Source organism: Ursus maritimus, unplaced genomic scaffold (assembly GCF_017311325.1).
Source record: "Ursus maritimus isolate PB19 unplaced genomic scaffold, ASM1731132v1 scaffold_8, whole genome shotgun sequence".
In the NCBI taxonomy this organism is placed as follows: domain Eukaryota; kingdom Metazoa; phylum Chordata; class Mammalia; order Carnivora; family Ursidae; genus Ursus; species Ursus maritimus.
The window spans coordinates 69,524,745-69,547,371 of NW_024426996.1; the positions used below are offsets into that span (position 1 = coordinate 69,524,745).

General features: G+C 39.8%; 1 long non-coding RNA gene across 2 annotated transcripts in view; it reads left to right on the plus strand.

The window, feature by feature from the left end:
• Positions 1-21,274, plus strand: part of LOC103658323 — a 63,755-nt gene extending 42,481 nt beyond the window's left edge. For both annotated transcript variants that reach the window (XR_567130.2, XR_567129.2), the window contains 2 exons: positions 16,115-16,252; positions 19,917-21,274. This is a non-coding gene — a long non-coding RNA (uncharacterized LOC103658323). The remainder of the gene's footprint in view (positions 1-16,114; positions 16,253-19,916) is intronic.
• Positions 21,275-22,627: the final 1,353 nt, after the last annotated feature.

The following is a 22,627-nucleotide window of genomic DNA, read 5'->3' on the forward strand; positions in this document are numbered from 1 at the left end:
GGAAAGAACAAAAAATGTAGATTATTAGTACTTCCCGAAAGTCCTGCTAACGGCATGCTGTTCCGTGGCCATCCGAGATAAACCAACCGCTGTCTCTTATTTTGTAGAGTTCAAGGAGCAGCGATGCTTAGAATTGACAGGACCAGTTTTCAAATCTACTTCAGTGATCACCTGGAGGCATAGTCAGCGAGGAGGTCCTAGAGACAGTGTGGGTGGGCCTCCTGTACCCCACCCTGGATTTAGTCAACCACAGTTGTTCCACTTTGATCTGTTTTATATGCAGGCATACCTCATTTCATTGGGCTTTGCTTTCTTGTGCTTTGCAGATCCTTTTTTTTTTTTTTTTTTTTTTTTTTTTTTACAAATTAAAGTTTTAGGGCAACCCTGCATCAAGCAAGTCTACTGGTGCCATTTTTTCCCAAAATCGTTTGCTCACTTCATGTCTCTGTATCACATTTTTGTAATTCCCTCAATATTTCAAGCTCTTACATTAGTATTATATTTGAATTGCTCCATCTCATGGTAAAGTTGTAATGGATGAGCAGTTCCTTCTTATGGTTGAGCAGAGGAGGTGTTTCTTGACGTGGAATCTATTCCTGGCGAAGATGCTGGGGAGATTGTTGAAATGACAACAAAGAATGTGAACTATCACATAAACTTAGTTGGTAAAGCAATGACAGGGTTTGGGAGAATTGACTCCGATTTTGAAGGAAGTTCTACTGTGGGTAAAATGCTATCAAGTAGCAACCCACGCTACAGAAAAATTGTTCATGAAAGAAAGAGTCCATTGGTGTGGCAAACTTCATTGTTGTCTTATTTTAAGAAATTGCCACAACCCGCACCCCCCCCCCAAACTTCAGCAACCACCATGCTGATCAGTCAGTAGCCATCGACATCAAGGCAAGACCCTCCACCAGCAAAAAGATAGAGTTGCTGAAAGCTTAAATGACAGCTACCATTTTATAGCAATAAAGGATTTTTAAATTAAGGTGTGTACCCCGGTTTCTTAGACATAATGCTGTTGCACACCAGTAAACTACCGTATGGTGTAAACATAACCTTTATACGCACTGGGAAAGCAAAACATTCATTTGTCTTGCTTTATTGTGGTGGTCTGGAACCAAACCTGCAATATCTTCAAGGTGTACCTACATTCAGTTTCACGTGAAATTTGATTTGAAAAATGATTTTGTTATTTACAAACCATGAGTAAAAACAACTGATGCTAGGTCAAACTTCCTGGATTTTCTTGCAGTCATCTAGTCTCCACTGAACCATTTCCAGGGTAAGGCACCCACGACTTTGTCATTTTACGTAAAATCACCACCAGCACCAACATGGATTCCAAATATCTGGGCCAAGATATTCCCACCTGCTTTTGAGATTTTCTTCATCAGAACCACATTTTGTCACCAAATGCTGTTCCACAGTATGGCCGAGAATAATTGTTATAATCCCGGGAATAAATGGAATATCTTTCTCTCTTCCTTTTTATTATTCCAAAAGAGGCTCAGCAACTCCATGAAGTGATTGTTTCTCCAGTCTTTTTTATCTGTGTTTCTCTCAACACTTGCAGCATTTTTATCTAAAATTGTGTCATATAATATAGAACATGATCTGGAAGAGACCAGAAATGTTTATTCTTCTCCAATAATCTTATATTCCCAAACTGCCTACTCCACAACTACTGGTATTGCACCAGTACAGTGAAAGCACAGAGTATTGGCTAAGTTATTGAAATTATGTCTTTATCTGTTTTTCCCACCAGCTCTCTGAGAACAGGGATTACATTTTATTCAACTATCTATTCCCAGCCCCAAGAGCACTGCCTAGCACACAACAGGTACTTAACAAATGCACTTTGTTAATCTGGAATCAGAACACCTGTGTTTGAGTTCCTTCCAAGTCATTTACTGGCTGACCTTCAACAAAGCATTTCACTCCTCTGAGCTTCCATTTCCTCAAATGTAATTTAGTGGGAATAAGAATATTATCTCAGGTTGTCGAAAGAATTGAATGAAAGCCTATGAAACACTATCAAAAGCACGAGTGAAGAAATAAACAGATTATTTGAAGGATTTACAGTCTAAGCATTTATCAAGATACTTAAAACTTTGTCTTAGGATCAAATTAAATCATAAGACTGCCACATACTTGCAACGTTTTATTTGGCCCCTTGCAGAGTCTCCATAGAATTTCTTTTAATCATAGTTTTTCAATTATTTCAGTGTATTTAAAATACACCATAAAAAACAGTTACAAGGATCTTACAATTGAATTTCCTATAGAAATGTGTACAAGGAAGACGTTTTACTACAGTGTTCAGAATTCCCTATATACTCATTTAACATTTAGTGCCACAAAGAGATTTAATTCTTTTAGAAGACTAGTATACTGTCACATTTGAGAATGGTGTGACTGACTATGTTGCCATTTTTCCTTTGGCTGCTGGGAAGCTCAGAGCAAAATTTGAGGCTAAATTAGAGAAAATTAAATTACCACCAACAACAGTAAAAGTAACTGATCTGGTCATTCTTTTGGTTTGTATTACACAGTCTTGGCTTTTTGGAGCTAACTCACATTCATGGTAGATACTTTGAAATTATATTATTGAATGTGTTTCTCAAATTACTTATGGAATAATTAACTAAACAGATAAATAAAATAGCTGGATATAAAATAACATTTTGTGACATTTAAACATCTACTGTTGAAATGGCTAGTATTTAACTCAGCTTCTGAAAAGTTCAGAACAAAATTGAAATGGACCCTAACAGATGTTTTCTTGTTAGAGTCTGGGATGGGTTTTTCACTAGCTATAAGATTGATTGAGTTGGATCAAGGAAAACAATTAGAGTCATATTCAGGACATATGACATGAAACTTGCCTGACGAATTATAATCCACTAGTGCATTCTCAGAGATTATGAACATGTATTTCATTGACTCAGAGTACTGGAGGTTGAGGTGTGAATAACTTCCTTGTAGTGAGCATAGTGGGAGAGAAGGGAGGTGATATTCAATGTCCAACCTCTCTTCCACATTAGGGATATTTCTCATTATGTATGTAGATTTGGTGGGCTGCAGAGCCCACTTAACACCACGTGAAGGATGAAATCTGGGAGATTCTCATGACAACCCCTAGTAGTCTAGGACATGAGTATATAACTTAAGTTGATCCAAAATGAGTGCAGCCTGGGACTCAAGTTTTATAGTTTTGAGAAAAAAAAACAAAAAACAAACCTCAGAGCTTTTTGGTATAGTGAAATGTATAAAACTTTCAAAGCCACAAACAAAATCCAGCTGAAGACAAAGTGGATACAGAGGGGTGGAAGTGCTGGAGAGAAAGGCAGAAAATGGGTCTAGAGCTGTGATCCTACTTCATCTGAAACCTGCCCCATCTTTGAAATTTCCAATTATTGTTTAACTTAGTTTAAGTTAGGCTTTGTATTATTTGCAACCAAAGCACCTTAACTGGTATAGCCCTCACCGCCCCCAAATCTAATAATCAATCTATATATCTATGTTTATGAAGGTCTAATAGATGCTGGGAATAGCTTAGGAGCTATATACTATTCAATGTGCTCCATCAGGAAATCCAAAAGCACCAATTCCAGAAAATCCATTATGATTTGGGTGAAGAAAAAGTGTAAAGTGAAAACAACACAGGGCCTATGAAAATTATTATAAACTAAATAGCACTCAAAACTCAGAGGAAGCACAGTTGTTTGAAAATACCACTGGATCCAAAAGAATGTTTTAGGAATTTTTTTTTTGAAACCTCAATAATATCAGAAGAACATGGTCTCTATGGGAGAAGAAAAACTAACATGAAAACTAATAGAATAAGACATAATGTGACAGTATAAATTCAAAAGTCAAAGGGATAAGATGCAAAGGCAACAAAATGAAGTGAGGAGGGATCTAAGTGAGGAAAAGGATGATTAAAAGGAAGCCATTACAGCAATCAGAGAATTAAAATCTGTATTTGAGGAAGTAAAGAGTAAATTCGACCTTAGAAAATCAAATTACATGAAAATTAAACTTCAGAAGCATTCTGAGAGAGACAGAGGTTATATATAAACAGAGGAATATCATCACCTCTAGTTAGTTAGGTGATAGGAGATTTTTTCCCCTTTGTTTATTAGTTTTTAAAAACATTTCTTTTATAATGAGCATATATTAATTTTGAAAGAAAAAGATTTGTTTTCAAATTGTGTTTTTAATGCATATTTCACTTCTAGGTATCTACCCAATCTGAAATTCCTCAGGATACCAAAAAAAGAAAAAAAAATTATAATGATAATTTTCATAGGACAGAACAATCAAAAGACCTCTACATTGTGGTTATACAGATGTTGGAATTATCTAACAAAACTTTAATGCAGCTGTTGTAAAAATGTTTCAAGAATGAAGGCAAACATTGTTAAAATGAATAGAAGGATAGAAGTCTCAGAGAAAAGCATAAGGTAAAAAGAAGAACAAATGAAAATTTAGAACTGTAAAAAGAATAGTACAAAAGAGAAGTACAAAAATAAAAATTAAAAATTAACTGGAAGGATTCATAGTGGAATGAATATGACAGAGAGAAAGTCAATGAACTTGAAGATAGATCAATAGAAATCATCCAATCTGAACAGTATAGGTAGACAATATCAGAAAGTCTAAGATTTGTGTTTTTAGAGTTCAAGAAGAAAAGGAAGTGCAGTGCTGATAAAATATTTGAAACAATATGACTAAAAATGCCCCAAAGTTGACAAAAGAAACAAATCTATATTTTTAAAAAGTGTAGGAAACCAAAAACAGGATAAACCCAAAGAAATCTATGCGTGGGTGCATTATGAAAAAATTGATATAAACTAAAAACAGAAAAAAAAAAATGAAAGCAGCTGGAGAAAACTGATGCATTACCTAGAAGGGAACAATGACTCAAATGGCAACAGATTTCTCACTGAAAACCATGGAGTTCAAAAGGAAAGGACACAATATTTTTAAATGCTGAAGTAAAAAGGAAATTCTATATTCAGTAAAAATATCCATCAGCAATTAAGATGAAATAAAAACATGCTTGGATAAAGGATACCTAAGAGAAGTCATTCCCAGTAGACCTGCTCTAAAAGAATTGCTAAAGGTAATTTCTATAGACAGAAGGATAGCAAATGATAGCAAAAGGAAATTTGGAACATTAGGAATAAAAGAAAGAGAACAGAAATGGGAAATAACTGGGTAAATATTATAGACTGTCCTTCTCCTGTTGGGTTATTTGAAATGTTTGTTGATTTAAAGCAAAAATTATAATACTGTCTGATGGGATATTCCATGGAAGGACATATAAAAATAAGTCAACAGCATTCTAAGAAGGAGAAGGTGAAAGGATTTATATGATAATGAAGTTCCTACATTCCACCTGAAATGATAAAATATTGATTTTAAGTAAACTGTTCAAAGTTAAGTATGGATATTGTAATCCCTACAGAAACCATTAAAAATATACAAAGAGGTATTTGAAAACACATTAGATAAATTAAGATAGAGTACTAAAAAATGTTTATATAATCTAAAAGCAGGTAGGAAGTGGGAAATAGAGAAAAAGAAAAATTGAGGAAACAAACAGAAAACAAATAATTAAATTGGAAATATTAAATCCAAACATATAAATACTTATATTAATTATAAATGGTCTAAACACTCCAACTAAAATACAGAGACTGTCAGCATGGATTCAAAAGCAATATTTAACTGTTTGAGGTCTACAAGAAACTCACTTTGGTACAATTATATAGGTATGCTAAGAGTATAAAGATGGAAATATATATACCATGGAAAACACTATCAAAAGAAAACTGGAGTGGCTATATTTATATCAGACAAAGTAGACTTCAGAGTAAAGAAAATTACCAGGGATAAAGAAGGACTATATATTGATAAAAGTGCCAATTTTCTGAGAAGTTATAAAAACCCTAAATACGTATGACTAAAGAGTAGAGCTTTACAATATACAAAGCAGCAATCATCAGAGCTGAAAGGAAAAATAGATACTTCTATAATTATAATTAGAGACTTAAAAACTCCTTTGTCTGCCATTGATAAAGTAAGTAGAGAGAAAAATTTTCAAGTATGTAGGACTGAACACCATATGAAAACAACTGGATCTAACTGATATTTATAAAATACTTCATCTAACAACAACACCCTTCTTTCCAATTGTACATGGAATATTCCTCAAAATAGATTATAAGAGGTAAAAGAATTTAAATCATTCATAGTACATTCTTGGAATTTTATGTAATTAAAATGTAATGGGAAAATATCTGAACACCATGGATCAAAGAGGAAGTTTTAAAGGAGTTATAAAATATATTGAACTGAATAAAAATAAAAACACAACATATCAAAATTTCTGGGTTGCTGAGAAGCAGTACTGAGAGGGAACTTTAGAGCATTCAATGCTTATGTTAAAAAGTCTTAGGTCAACAGTCTAAGTTTCCACCTTAAGAAACTAGAAAAAGGAGCAGAATTAACACAAACCAAGCAGAAGGAAGGAAATTGTAAAGATAAAAGCAGAAATCATTGAAATCCAAAGATGAAAATAGAAAAAAGAAGGCAGAAAGCCGTAGAGAAAATTACGCCAGAACTGACTCAACCAAGTTGAGACCTCTCTAGCAAGCGTGACAGAAAGAGAGAGGACGAGGGGGGAGAAAGACATAAATTACCATTATTAGAAATGAAAGATAGGATACCATTACAGACTCTGTAGACATTACAACCACAAACAACTCCATACATATACATTTGATAATTTAAATAAAATGGATCAATTCTTTGAAAACCACACACTACTGAAATTCATCCTAATTGAAATAACTAATCTGAATAGCCTTGTAACTATTACAGAAATTGAATTCATAGTTAAACATCTTCTGAAATGAAATATCCAGGCATTTTATAGTTTTGCTGGCAAGATCCACCAAACATTTATAGAATAAATAACACCAATTTTACATAATCTCTTCCAGAAAACAAAAGATGAGGGAATAATTTCCAACTAGTTTTACAAGGCTACCATTACCCTAATATTAAAACCAGAAAAGAAAAGAAAACTACAGACTAGTATTTCTCATGAACCTATCACAAAAATCTTCAACAAAAATATTAGACAGTGGAATCCATGACCAAATAGGGTTTATCCTGAGAATGTAAAGCTGTTTCAATATTCAAAAATCAATTACTGTAGTTATGATGGTTAATTTCATGTGTCAACTTGATTGAGCCACAGGATGCCCAGATATTTGGTCAAACATTATTCTAGATATTTCTGTGAAGGTGTTTTTGGATAAAATTAGCATTTGAATCAGTAGAATAAGTAAGGAGGTTACCATCCATTCTGTGAGTTGTGAGTCGGCCTCATCCAATTATTTGAAGGGCTGAAAAAACAAAAGGTTAAACCTCCCGTGACTGAGAATTCTTCTGCCTGATCAGCTTTGATCAGGAACATCGGTTTTTCCGGGTTCTACAGCAGCCTGCCAGCCTTCAGACTCAAACTGGGGCATTGGCTCTGAGATTAGGGACTTGCCAGCTTCTCACATGAGCTAGTTCCTTATAATAAATACATGTATTTATTATTTTGGTTCTATTTCTCTGGAGAACCCTGATGAATGCAGTAGTCTACTGATTAACCCTCTATAGAAGAAAAAAACATAATTATATCAATTGATACAGAAAAATCATTTGACAAAATTTAGCATCCACTCAAGGCAAAATCTTTCAACAAAGACAGAACTTCCTCAATAATAATAATTTCCTGATAATAAGCACCTACAGAAAAACTACTGGTAACATTATTAGTGACAAAAGAGTGTATGCTTTCTCCCTAAAATGAGGAAGGGGCACTTATATTCAATATCAGACTGAAAATTATAGCCAGTGCAATAAGGCAAGAAAAAGGCACAAAAGTCATATAAACTAGGAAGGAGGGTGAGACTATTCATATTTGTAGATGATATGATTGTCTATGTTGAAAATCCCAAGGCATAAACACTCTTTGGACTAAGAAGTGAGTTCGGCAAGTTTGCAAAAAACAAGATCAACACAAAAGATATCAATCTCATTTCTATCCACTAACAATGACCTATGGAAATCAACATTTAAAAGACAATAAAAATCAAATACTTAGCAATACACCTAAGAAAACTTGTACAGAGTCTGTACACTAAAAACTACAAAATACTAATGAGAGAAACAATAACTAGGTAAATAAATGGGCAGATATAAAGTGCTTAGAATTGGAAGACTCAACAAAGATATCAATTCTCCCCAAAGTGATCCATAAATTGAATGCAATCCAAATTGAAACCTAAGCGGGCTTTTTATTATATATATACAAACTGGTTTAAAATTTATATGAAAAGACAAATGACCTATAATCATTGAAAACAATTTTGAAAAGGAAAAACAAAGTTGTCGAAATCACATGACTTGATTTTAAGACTTACTTTAAAGCTATAGTAATCACTGGGCATCATGGGGTAGAGAGAAATGAGCACCAGTAAGAAGTGAGATGCAAAACAGGTTAAAATTCTGAAGGGCTAGGAAACCTAAGTTGATGATGTAATGAGCGGAAAGGAACCTCCCGTTCAGATTTCGAATAATTAAAATAATACATCTTGGTAGAAGATGAACTTAGTAAGACTTGGGGACACCCACGTGGCTATATGAGTTACTACCATGTTTCTTTCCTCCTACTTAAAATATTATCTAAAACAAACATACGTTTAATATTTTACACATCAGCTTAAAATGATTATGCAGCCCACTTGGTAACTTTTCTCCATCTATCCTAGTCTTACTGAAATAACAGAAGAAATGTAAAAATAGGAGGAATTTCAACAGAGTGCTGGAAAGTCAGGAGCAATGAGTTCAGCAGATCAGCAACGCTGAGGAATTTCTGGGAGATACACAGAAAAAAGAGCAAATCTACGATGAAGCAGTTGTGGAGCAATGCGTGATACAACGCAGGTTATAAAAAGACCTCTGAAGAAGTAAATGTCCCCCGAAAGAACCCTGGGAAAACCACAATATCTGGCAATGGCTGGAAGTGGGAAGAGGCTTTGAGAGAACAGGCAGGGCTACTAATGAAAAGGCTGCCCCATAGCTGAGCCTCTCCAGTGCTTTCAGCGTGGTTTTAGCTTCAGGATTTGCCCTCAGCATAAAGCCATGAGAACCACTCCCGATAAAATGGTTGATTTGCCTGGCTTTTCTTAGCTTGTGCCTTAGAGATGGAGAAAAGTGTAGGATCGTGCCCTGGATAGGGTCTGCCTGCTGCCAGGTGGCCAGAGCCCCCACATCCCAGAGGCAGACGCACCCCTCATGCCTCAGCCTCTTTCGAGTGAACCCCTGCTATTACAATCCATTGTCACCTGTGCTGAGAACCACATCCCCCACGACCAGCACCCATTTCTCCATTAGGTACAATAGGCCTAGTACCTGGGCCCAGGACATTGTTTGAAGCCCAAGAAAATGTTCTAATCTAATTATTTTTTTAAAACCAGAATTTAAAAATGGAATATAACCCAGCCTGGATTATGTTTATTTTAGAGCCATGCAGTAATAAACTATAATTTAAAATATATTTTTTAAAGATTTTATTTATTTATTTGACAGAGAGAGACAGCCAGCAAGAGAGGGAACACAAGCAGGGGGAGTGGGAGAGGAAGAAGCAGGCTCCCAGCGGAGGAGCCTGATGTGGGGCTCGATCCCAGAACACTGGGATCACGCCCTGAGCCGAAGGCAGATGCTTAACCACTGCACTACCCAGGCGCCCCCTAAAGTATTTTTTTTTACAGAGGAAGTGGCCCATGAAAGTCATAATGCTGCTGTGCTCATGACTACTATTAATTATTGTATGTCCTCTTTCTAAGTATAAACAGAAAGTCAAGAATTACCAAATATTTGAAAAAAACACAAATAAAATAGCAAACCCATCTGAAAAGAATAGAGGGAAAATGCCAAGGAAATAGATTTACTGGAGAAAAGGCATACATAATTTTGAAAATTCTAATCAGTATTTTCAAAGAGAGTTGAGAGCATTTCACATATAAAAAAATAAAAAAAGAAGATTCTCTAGAAGCTAATAATTATTGAGCATTTCATTTTAAGCCTTTTCCATGTACTGCCTTTTTCATGCCCGACCTTGTTTAATCCCCTAAAAATCCTACGGACTAGGTACTATTATGAGGTCTATCTTATAGAAAGGAAACCAATGCGCAGAGAGGTTAAATAACTTGCCCAAGGTCACAGAGGCTATAAGTGGCAGAGGACTGAATTTGAAGTAGTTTTTAGAATTTCAAAATAGGATTGCTGAAATAAAAGACTCCTTTGATTGGTCTAAATAATAAAATGATCACATACATGCCTGAAGATCATGAAAGATTGAGTGAAGGAATTCTTCCAGAATGAATGGAAAAGGACAGTGATATAAAAAAAATTAAGATTGAAGTTAAAAAACAGAGGGAATGGAGCCAACCAGCCAAGAGTGATAGAAGAAGAGAGACTAGAGAAGCAGAGAGAGACAGGTATTTGGGATAGAGAGAACTTCTTTTGAGAAAATCACCTGTCACCTGCCATAGACATCGTAAAATTTGGAAGTGCCAAGGAGGAGTAAAAGGGGTTACAAGCTTTCTGAAAGAGAGAGAAAAGTGACACTGGGAAATGCTATTGCTATTTTAAAATCATCGAGGGTCTCATTGGTATGCTGAGCCTGGCAGAGCAGAAAGATGGGGGACGTCTGGCACCTGGATGACATGGTCGAACTGCTGAAGCAGCCAACCCTGGAAAGGTCTATGTCCAGGCTTCGAGTTGTGAGATCCAAAATGCCCTCACTCTGCAAACAACTGCCTGTTTTTATTGGGGGGGGGGTAGGGGGTGTCTTCCTTGAGGGTGGAAGCATCCTGATTGGCACATAAATTCATAGAAAAGAGGTTGAATATAAGACGCACTGATGAGCAAAGGAACCAGCTGAGTTGTAATTATGCCTAAATAATTGTTATTAATGAGGCTGAAATTAAGTGGAAAAGATTCCCAGAACATAAGAAGCATAATGTTTAAAAAAAAAGAAAGAAAAGAAAAAATCTGAAAGAAATAAAATTCCAGGTGTTTTCAACCGAACCTGAGGGGAATGGGGGTGCAGAGGAGACATAAATCTCTGCTAAAGATTCTGCGCACCGGGTAGGAACCAGGAGAGCCCCAGCTCAGCCGTCAGCAAATCTGGACACACATTAACACTGCGTTGTGCCCTTAGTGCTGACATTCAGGCCCCGCCCCAGATGAAGAAAATCTGGCTTCAGTGCCTGCTTATCACATGTTTTTAAATGCACGTCACCTTACATGCTTTTTAAAACAAGGGTAATAAATTTATATCAGGCCAATGCTAACAAAAGAGAGGCAGAGTAACCATATTAGTACCCCTCAAAATAGATTCAAGATCAAGAGTCTGAAATGAGACGCAGAAAGATCCTTTATTTTGACGTAGCAGGTAAGAACCGCTCTACAATGTATGGCGTGTTAGCCTTCTTATGAATCCAAATTGCCTTAATATTTGCTTTAATCCCATCCATCTGATTGACAAGAAGACCAGTGGCTCCTTTGGGGAGTTGGGGGCCCCCTCATTACCCTTCCTAAGAACGTCGGGAGACTGGACAGCTACACAGGTTGTCCATCCCGCTTTGACTCCGAAGCAAGAAGAGCCTGCCCTCCATCCCTCTTCTCCGCAGTTACTGCTCACTGCTGGGCAACAAACACAGGCCCTTCCCAGTCCTGCTCTTTCTGCTAGACCGCATCGGAGCAAAGCCTCTACAGAGGCTGCCTCTGTATCTCACTGGCCCGGCTACGGCGTCCAAGCCATGTGGTCTTGGAAAGAAAGCATCTCTCCTTACTCAGGGTCACACTTATCCTTTCAGACTATACCTGTCTTTGCTGAAGTTTTATGCCCCAAATGTATCCATCTGCCCGACGTGAAACAGCAGTACTCTTTATAGCGTAGAATTCATTGTGGGAGTAACAGATTTCACTGCATAAACAATCACCCCAAATCTTATTGGCTTAAAACAACAACCATTAATTATTGCTCCAAATCAGCGAGTGGGGCGGTTCTGCCGAATAGGCTGATTTGGGCTGGGCCTATTCACGTATCTATCTGTGGTCGGCTGGAAGATCAGACGGGGTCTGTGTGGTCTAGGATGTCCTCTGCTGGAACGCCGTATCTGTGTTCCCTGTGGCCTTCATCCTCCAGCAGCCTATTCGAGTTTGTTCGTGTCATAGTGACATGGTTCTAGGAACAAGAGGGGAAGTGTGCAAGGGCCTTTGGGGCATAATATCATCATGAGACATTCTATGGTAAAAGCAAGTCATGAGGTCAGCCCAGATTCAGAGGGTGAGGAAATAGATCCCTCCTCTTGGTGGAAAAATTTGCAAAGTCTCATCGCAAAGATGCATGGATACAGACAAGGGTGGTCAATTTCCATCTCTAGAAGCATCGAAACTTAATTCCTGTCCCTTTCTTGGGCCAGGGTCACCATATTTAGTTGCAAGGCTGCATATTCCAAAATTCCAGGAGGCAGGATCCACACTAATTTTGTTCCGCAAGGAACAAATCCCATCACTCTCTCTTAAGATGCCCTTCAGATATCTGATGAGATCTGTGCCCTCATCTCTCTCTCTCTCGCTCTCACACACACACAGACACAGAGCTCCCAAGGGCAGCTTAGTCTAGTATAAAATTGGTTCCTGGGACATGAAAACAAAGTCTGCTATTCTAGAATTCAGCTAACAATGCTCATATATTACAGGTTTAAATATACCGATTCTCTTTAACATCAGCTACTTTATATGGCCGTATTAAACTTGCTTAGGCAACAGAAAACTTACCCTGTTGATCCTTTAAAATAAATATTTATAAGTTCCATTTTCAGAAAGACTTTTTTTTAAATGTCTATTGGTTTGTACTATCTACAGCTAAATGTATTCTGCAGGTCGTTTAACATTAAAATTTCCAACAAATAACCCCCAGGCTTAAATATACATTTCTGGTGAGGCTGTGAGATCATTCATGTAAATGGAGCGCCTCGCCTTTGTTGCTTCACTTTCTTATTTCAGTGAAAAAGGCGACTTTCATTAGGGCAGAGTTTTCATTTTGAAAAGATTATTCCATTAAGGTTGTTGCATTGCTGGGAGAGTAGATGACTATCTATTTCTGTACATTAAGATCCAAATTCCATGTAAGCCGCCTCCTGGAAACTAACGATGCTATTAATAGATTCTTCCAGTGTTCTGTTCAGCATGGAAAGTGGGAAAAACGCTGCATCTTTAATTTACTGGGGAATGGAACACCTTTACACAACTATTATTTCTGGAAGTAACCTTTACCTTTCTGAATGATCTATTTGTGCAATACGATGGATGTTACAGGTTTGAGTTACCAGAGGTTAGAAATCATTCATTTCTGTAATATCTCTGGCAGGCTGATTGCAAATGCATTTTTTCCCTTTGGTTCTTTATTAGATTGAACTTGAGGGTTTGCTAATGATCTCAATTTTTAAAAATACTGCATTTCCATTGACCAAATCTCACTAAATATATTTATAGCAAGAACTTGGTAATTTGGCCGTATTCATTAGGCATCTGTGATTACTTGGATAAGGCCTAGTTGAAGTTTTTCCTTTAGCATATCTGAAAGATGGATTAATAACCCATAAAATGGTTTGAACCCAATTTCAAGGAGAAGGTGCATCTCTTAAAGAATGTAATCTGCTCGTAAGTCCTCAGAAACACCTACTTGCCTCCGAACAAGGTAAGCAAAGGTCATCTTTGCTGAAGCTGGTATTTGAGTGTGCTAATTATGAAGGACTCTTGCGTTGTTAATGAAATAAAGCCTTGATATCCTTGAAGGAGATAAACCTAGAGCTCTGTACAAATATAATGTCGTTTAGACCACGGCTGGACGATCCTGTATGGATGAGGGTCAATTCAGGAAAAAATAAAAGTTTGCAAGCTTTGTTTAATTATTTCCTTTTTACCCAAAATAGGATAAAGCCAATGAGAAAATTCATACTGCTTTTCAGCTACCAAAATATTAATATTAGGGGAGTGTGAGAAGTAACCATAGGTTACAGGTTTGTATCTTCTGCACCTTACGTTTTGAAACCTTGTAGAGTTTCATGAGGTATGTTTGTCTGTAGTACTTCATTTTGCACTCAAGTAATACCCTGAATTAGGTGCTCACTTTATAGACAGTGACAGAGAAGCTCTCACTTGCCAAGTCACACAGAGGGATGGCCACTGTGCTAGGGTGAAAGTGGCCCATTTCATCCATGGGCCATAAGCGGGGTGCCCCGGTCACCGTGCTAGACAGAGATGTTCCAGATGCACCGTGTAATGTCCAGTCTCCCAGTCCTCCCTCCTGAGCAAGCCCGTCTTCAGTCCCAGCTTACCTGTAAATTCTGCATGAAATCGAGAATGACCTTTAATTTTCTGAGCTTTGGTTTTCTCATTCATAAAGGAGATGCTTAGACTTGACCAGTGTTTCCAAAACATCATTTTTCCATGTACCATCTGTGCAATTTTGGTTAGGGCCACCATCCATCAGTATCATTTGCTTGATATTTCTTTATAATTCTGTGGATTTGGCCTTCCTAAATTTGTTTATTGAAAAGGAAACCTTCTATCACTACCTTAAAATGGAAACCCAGCATCAACCAAAAAAAATAAACACCATAAAGCAAAACAATGACAGTCAATCCTTGTATATGCTGTTGTCTGTTTAATGCTCTCTCTTTCCGCCAAAAAAGGGAGATTGGCAAGTGTTGGAGAGTTGAGAAAGACAGCACCTCAGGGAGACTTTCTCCTTGACATGACCAAGGAATGGAAGAGAATTGAAAGGGGAGTACCTCTTCCCCTTTGTGATCCCAAGTCACTTCTCTGTGTGTGCAGCACCCAAACATCTTCTCTTCCAGCAGCGGCCTGAGGCCTGCACTTTGAGAAACACGGACAGGAAATGGGCCTCCCAATATGCACTTGGATGGCTCAGTCAGTTAAGCATTTGACTCTTGATTTCAGCTCAGGTCTTGATCCTGGGGTTGTGAGTTTGAGCCCCGTGTTGGGCTTCACTCTGGGTGTGGAATCGACTTAAAAAAAGAAAAAAGTATGTATCTATATATGCTAGTAGTCTTTCATTTGCCTAGTTTTGAAGATCTGAACAGTAAGAATCGAGCGGGGCCCCGTGGCAATCAATGCCTGTCCTCTCCAGCTGTCGGGTGAGGGAGTTCTTTTTCTACTCCAGCCTCTCCTGCTGTTCTGGAAGCTCAGGTTATATGAGGCAAGCCTCTGTGGAGACAGAGAACAGCTGTTCAGCATCTTCTCCCGAAGTCCATCTTGTGCTTGAAGATTGTTAGTGAGTTACCATTTGGACTGACTTCTCTAAGCCAAATTCTGTCAGGCCTTTTAGATTTCTCCTCTTCTGTCTCATTTCCTAATTCTGTTTGTGGCACTCCGATTTTCAACAAATTCTACGGCCATCTTTCGGCCTCTTGAATTTGTCCTAGTCTCAGGCCAGGTGTAAGAACTTCCCTGGACATCCGATATCTAACTCCCGTCTTATTTTGCAGCACAGTCTCCAAGAGAAGCACCAAAGGGTATTAAAGATGACAGTTTCTGTCCCCGGACCAGGGTTTGTTCTGATGTCTCCTGTTTCCAGTTCTTTCCTTTCAATCTCTAGACCAAAGATGCCAAACAGGCAGCCTGAACACTGGAGCTGGTACTGCTGGTGTCCAGCCAGCGCCATTCCAGGCATGGTCCCTGGGCCGGCAGCGTCAATTCACCTAGAAGCTCGTAAGCAATGCTCATTTTCAGATCACGCTGAGACCCACAGAATGTCTTGAGTGGGACCGTTAAACCTGTGTTTTAACAAACTCTCTAGATGATGTTTAAGCCCAATATAGTTTGAGATTTAGCTGGACCCCATATAATCTTGTAAACCTTTCTGCATAAGCCTCTGACTTTAAAAAATCAGGTGATTTACTTAATAATACAGCTTTCCAGCTTCCCTTAAAATTATGTTTTCTAGAAATACTAGGCTCCACCTCCCTTCTGGAATCTGGCCTGTCAGTGTCTCCACTGGTCCTGCCCTGTGACGGTGTCTGCACGGAGGTCTAGTACCAACTACCGTTTTTCATCACGCATGCACTGTTTTCCTGTAGTGGAGGTAAAGTGAGGGTAAAATAATTCTTATACATATATTGCTGACAAAAGTAGTCAAACCGAAGTCAGACCCAGAGGGCCATGAGATTCAGTAGAAATGAAAAAGCGAAGATTTCTTGGTGGAAGTGGTCTGGCTTGCTTTCATGCTCTGATGCTTTGCTGGCCCTTTAAACAATTGAATATGTGACTCCTACTCTAGATTCTAGATTTTTAAGACTTCTTTGCCTTTCCCAGCTATAGCACCCTCTTTTTTTACCCCGCATATTGCCTTTCTGACCTCTGACGCCTGCCCAAACCCTCCCAACCCACCCACACCCTTGGTCCTGCTCTCCTGCAGCCCGGCCTGCTCTTTTGCTCTCCAAGTGTAGCATGACATCGAGGCCCCACATCACTCTTTCACTCACTAACAAGCACTCAGCTCTTAGTGTGGTACGTCAGTTTGTCCAGCATGTGCTGTGCGTGTCGCATAGAAGAAAAGCCTGGATTTGGGAGACAGGAGAGCTGGTTTGATTTTGGGCTCTGGCCTTACTGGTTGTTACAAGAATAAGTGAGAAATATACAGAAAGTCCCCATTATGTTTCTGGCACATAGTAAACACTGAGTAAGCGGTATTGATGAACAAGAGTTTAGTACTTGTTTATTTGGTAATAATGATAACTATGTATTTAGCACCTAGGTTAGGTCAAGGCTGTGCTAAGTAGACTTCGGAGCGCAAAGAAGAAGTGAGGGACATAAATAGACAGGCACATGAATACCTGTGATAAGGGGGATGGGCACCGAGTACTCTGGGATTAGGCGAAGAGGAGGTTTTGAAAGATTTGGGGCAAGTTTCGTGTGGGAGGCGGTACACCAGCTCCGTCGTTAGGGTAGAGCGAAAATGTTCTAAGTTAAGGAGAGAAGGAGGGCTTCAAAGGGCTACCCTGTGTGTAAATAGTGGTAAGAAAGAACATGGTGTGCTCCGCGAACGTTCCAAAAGTCGTGACGGCTTCCATGTTCCGGGAGCACAGGGCATACGGAGAGACAGAGACTCTGAGATCAGAAAGGTAGATTAGGGTGAAGAGTGCAGGCGCTTTCCCAAACTAGGAGAGTTCAGATTTTCATCTTGGGTCGGATTTGTGTTTTGGAAAGGCCACTCTGGCACCTGAATCATCCAGAAATGCTTCAACTGAATTATGCTTCATTGATTATGTGAGGAAGCTGTAGATATAAGAAAAGAATTTTAGAGAAATTTCCATCCAAAGTGGGCAAAATTTTCTAAGGATTAAAGTGTCAGATTTGTTGGAGACCGAGAGAACTGATTCCTCATGCAGTCCAGTGAGTTCAGGTTTTGCTGCATCAGACCTTCAGCCAAGTCAATATGAAGTTTGCGATTGAAACTAAAAATTACCAAAGTGGTGAGAGTTGTTGTTGCCTTGGCAACATTGACAAAGATCCAGTGAAGGATTCTGGGTAACAGGCTAGGCTGTAGGTAAATTATTATTTGGTCTTCTTTGAGCCAGTAAGTTAACACCACAGAAAAGCCTAGCTTGGCATTTCCTGACTTGGAAGTGCTTTAATTCGCTCCTTTCGGCAAAATATACCCATGGGCTTTGCTCTGGGTTGGCCCTTTGTGAGGCAGATGTGTGATTCAATGGGCTTTGACAGGGCTGCCTAGCCAAAAAATATCTTGCCAGGCCCAACATTCCCACCCTGAAAATTTTTTCTACTGGTTAACACATTATTTCCAGAAAGCTCTGTCAAAATGTAGATGCATTACTGGAGAAATATGACACACGAGGCAAACAGCAGAGAAAAATGCAGGTAGTGTAAAAGAGAGAAACTAGACCGGCATACAGATGTCCCGGACTCCAGCCCTAAACTAACTCCAGCAGAGCACTCTGACCTTGGGCAAGGCAGTTATTATTATTATTATTATTGCTATTATTATTATTACTACTACTACATTATTTCATCATATATACGATAGAATAATATTTGTTTTCCTCCACTGGGCAGTTTTTAAGGGTCAAATGATGTGGTAAAGGTGTTTGTAAACTATAAAATGCTATACAGAAGCTAAGAGGCTTTTATTTTAAATATTTCCAGGACTGAGACCTAAGGCAGTAATACTTTGAGTGGAGTGAGGAGGGAGGTTCCAATGACAATCACATGGGAAACAGGACTGTGACAGAGGGGAAAGGAGGGAGGAGGGTGACAGCATGCTGTGACCCCGCCTTTCGAGCCTCACCTCCGTGATCTGCAAACCCATCTTTCTGTCCCTCAGCCATGCTGTTTCATGTTTCTGTTTTACAGACTATTCTCTCTGTCTGGGTTTCCCTACTCTGTCTCCTCCACCGGAATAACTTCCTCTCTTCTTTTGAAAATTCACCTGGACAGATTAGAAGCTCCACCCCAGAAATACACCATACCTTTATGGTATTTGTTTCACCGTATGGCAATTGCCCGTATGTATTTGACTTCTCCTCGTAGAAGGTACTATGGACAGAATTTTGTCTTCCTCAGATTCTTATGTTGAAGTTCTAATACCCAGTGTGACTGTACTTGGAAAGAGGGCCTTTAAGGAGGTAATTAAAAGAGGTCATAAGGGAGCCCTAATACCACAGGACTGGTGTCCTTATAGGAGGAAGAGACCCCAGGAGCATGCACACACTGAGGAAAGGCCACGCGAGGATACAGTGAGAAGGTGGCCATCTATAACTTAGGAAGAGAAGCCTCGCCAGATGCCAGTCATGCTGGCAACTTAGTCTTGGATTTCTAGCTCCAGGACTATGAGAAAATAAATTTCTGTTTAAGCCACCAGTCCGTGGTATTTTGTTATGACGGCCCAAGCAAACTAATACAGATGGTAAGCCTTTTATGGACAAAGACTGTATTTTATTCATTTTTGTACAACCAGGGCCTGGCAAATAGTAGATGCGGAGTAGATAATTCTTGAATGAATGAACAAAGTGATTGATGCAGCACACGGGGCCCAGCTGTGAGATCAGATGAGGTTAGGGGCTAAGACTAGCTGTTTACTCTGGGCTAGTGACCATGACCATGGAGACCTAGAGAATGGGCAATGGAAGGAACTTAAGCGTGAGTCATAGGGAGAGCCAGGGCAAGCTGATGGAGAACCGGGAGAGCCACAGCAGGCCATAGGCAGACGTTAGGCTGACTCTAGAATAGATCTAGTCAGGGAAGTCCAGTATCAGAGGGGCCTGGGGGGTGTGGTAATAATGACGTAAAACTCTCTAAGAGCTCTGGCATCTACTGCTTAAGACCCGGGCTTTTAACGTGGCCAGTAAGGCCCCTGATGGTATAACTCCCACCTGCTGCCTGTGCCGCAGCCGCTCTGCAGACAGTATTCACTTAATGTGGGCCTCTCAAAGGCAAGGACTCCGTCTTTACTTCTGCTCTCATGCAGCAGCTGGAAGAAGGCCTTCTATATGTAGCTGCTCCATAGATGTTTGTCTATAAATGGCCCAGGATCTCAGTAGAGGGACGACCAGCTCCTGGAACCCTTGCCTGTAAAGAGTGCTTTTTCAGTGACTGAAAGAAGGCTCCGAGCAGGACTTCTTAGTAGGGTCCTATATAGTTTCATATGGTTGTTGTAATGAGTTGCCAGAGATCTAGTGGTGCAGAACAGAATTTATTGTCTTAAATGGATCCTTCCTCTTCTCTTCCAGCTACTGGCAGTTCCAGACATTCCTTGGCTTGTCGCTGTGTAACGTCAGTGCTGTCTCTGACCTCATGTGGCCTTCGGCTCTGCCTGTTCTTCTCTTCGGCCTGCTCCCCCACCCCTTACAAGGACACTTGTTACTGGACTTTACGGCCCACCCTAACCCAGGATGATCTCATGCCGAAATCCTTAATGACCCTGCAAAGACCCTTTTCTCAAATAAAAGTCACATTCACAAGTTCAGTGTGAACACACCTTTTGCGGGACCACTATCCAACCCACGCAGGCCTGAAAACAGAGAATTTATCACCAGGGAATAAGCTAGAGAAGACCTTAGTGGAACTTGGATCTGCTAGGAGACGGTAGGCTCGTGGCTCAGTCGCAGAGAGCGGCAGCAAGCAGAGTAAGATCAGCAGCACAGCTCGGTTTGCCGCCAAAGCCCCGAGCCGTGGACCAAGGGCTCCGTAAACTGCTTCGGACCAGGGCAGGGAGGTAGAACGTGGAGGAAAGACACGAGGACCAAGTAGCCCCACTGTGGGATTTGCAAGACTGCCCAACGGAAAACAATTTTCCTTCCCATTACATTAAAATAGAGTTTAAAAAGCACAGAGAGTGATATTACATAGTTTTGAAGGGCCTGGAGGGAAATGCCCACTTTCACATACTAAGGGATATTAGTCAGGGATCTCCAGAGAAATAGAACCAGTAAGACACACACACACATGCACACATACCACAAAATGACCAGGAGAGCTGATGGCGTAAATCGTATCCAAGGTTGAGAGAAGACGTAATGGTATGTCCCAGTTCAAGTAATGAGGCAGGGAAAAAAGGGGCAAACTTCCCCCTTGTCTACCTTTTGTTCTGTTTAGGCCCTCAGTGGACTGGATGGTGCCCAGCACATTAGGGACGGCGATGTATTTCAGTGAATCACAGATTTGAATGGTTATCTCATCTGGAAACACCCTCACAGACACACCCGGAAATAATGTTTAAGCTGGGCACCCCTTGGCCAGTCAATGTGATGTATCACAGATGGTGAGGATGAATTTGGCACATTTTGGGCTTCACGTATCCAAAGTTTTAAAGAAATGTACATACCCTTTGAGCTGGCATGTCCTCAAATCAGGCAAAGAATTAGCCAGAAGCATGCGCTTTGTGATTGGAAAAACTGATATTTCTAATAATGGGTGATGATTTGAATGCATACTCGTTATCTGTAAGATAGAAAATCATATTCCTATAAAAAATGGTATTGTTGAAATGTACTCCTTGACCTGGAGTAATGATCATTGCTGGATGAAAAAAGCAGATTAAAAAGTGTGTGTCTACTATAATCCGATTTTTGTTAAAGCATTTCTATTTTGCAAAAAGACAGGGTGGTATGTACGCACATGTGAATAGTAATTATCTCCATTTGGGGCAATTATTTGTAATTTTTTTGCTCATTTTTCTCTTCGCTCTTTTTATCATGAACATGTATTATATGATAAAAGGAAATTATCTTAAAATATGAAAAATGTGGTCTCCTAGAGTTAATTTTTCTAGGCTGTGTGTCTTAGCTATTACTACTATATTTATGTAGGCATATTGATCTCTGATCTAATTTGCATGGCAATGTTAAAAAAATAGCATTTCTCCTTACATTAGTAATAAACAGAGCAGATAAGCTGGCTTGTTTAACCATTATGAAGTCCTGGCACCCAGGCTGGCTTGAGGATTCTATAACACATCATCTCGCTCTTTCGGAACATTTGGCTATAGAACCTTCTGGACTGTCCACACTCTGTGGCCGTAAAAGCTGGAGATGTAACCACTTCTGATTTTTGATCTCTTACTTAAAATGACTGGATGCTAGATTACATGAAAGGGAATGTAGGAAAGCACTTCACAAATTGCGCGCAGCCATTCAAACAAGGGGCTTGTCATTGACGTGCTCCAATGTGCTGGGAATGCTGTGGTTCTGGGCACGCAAACTCCCGTCCTTGAAGTCCCCATCGTTTTGGGAGTGAGGAGATAGCCTAAGAGGGGGAGGATTTGGGGCCCACCATTTCCATCTGAGACACTCCACTTGTGTCAGTGATAGACAACGAAGACTCTCACACCTAAGGACAGATTGGAAACCTCTGATTTTGCTCAATCTCCTCCTTTCAGAGAAGCACAAACCAAGCCCAGGAAGGGGAAGTGACTTTCCCACGGTCACTTAATGGCACAGCTGGAACTAAGAGTCCTTTGACTTCTGATACTGTGTCATGGTGTCTTTGGACTCCACTGTATCCTCATCACAAAGCAAAAACTGAAACGTCTCACATAAAACAGTGGCTTCTCTGGTCTGACAAAAGATACCCAGTGATCATGGCAACATTGCTCACCCTCCCCTTGTCTTCCCACAAATGGAGTTTGGTCAACAGCCATCCCAAGCTCTAGTCCCCTTCTGAGACCTCAGACCCATATGGCAGGTGTTCTCAGGCACAGGGAAATGGCCCCATGGAGGGGTGCAGTAATTGGTAGAGACCATGGTTCTCCTACAGCACTCCCCTGTGGGGAGAAGGCCCCAGCACCTGCTTCTGCTTTTGTAAAGGAAGACCTTCTCAATCGTCAGCTTTGCCGCAGGACGCTGTAAGAGAGTAATTCCGCACAGAGCTTGCTCCCCAGTCTTACACTCTACTAGACACGTGAAGACAACTCATTTTATTACCAGGAAGAATGGAATAAGCA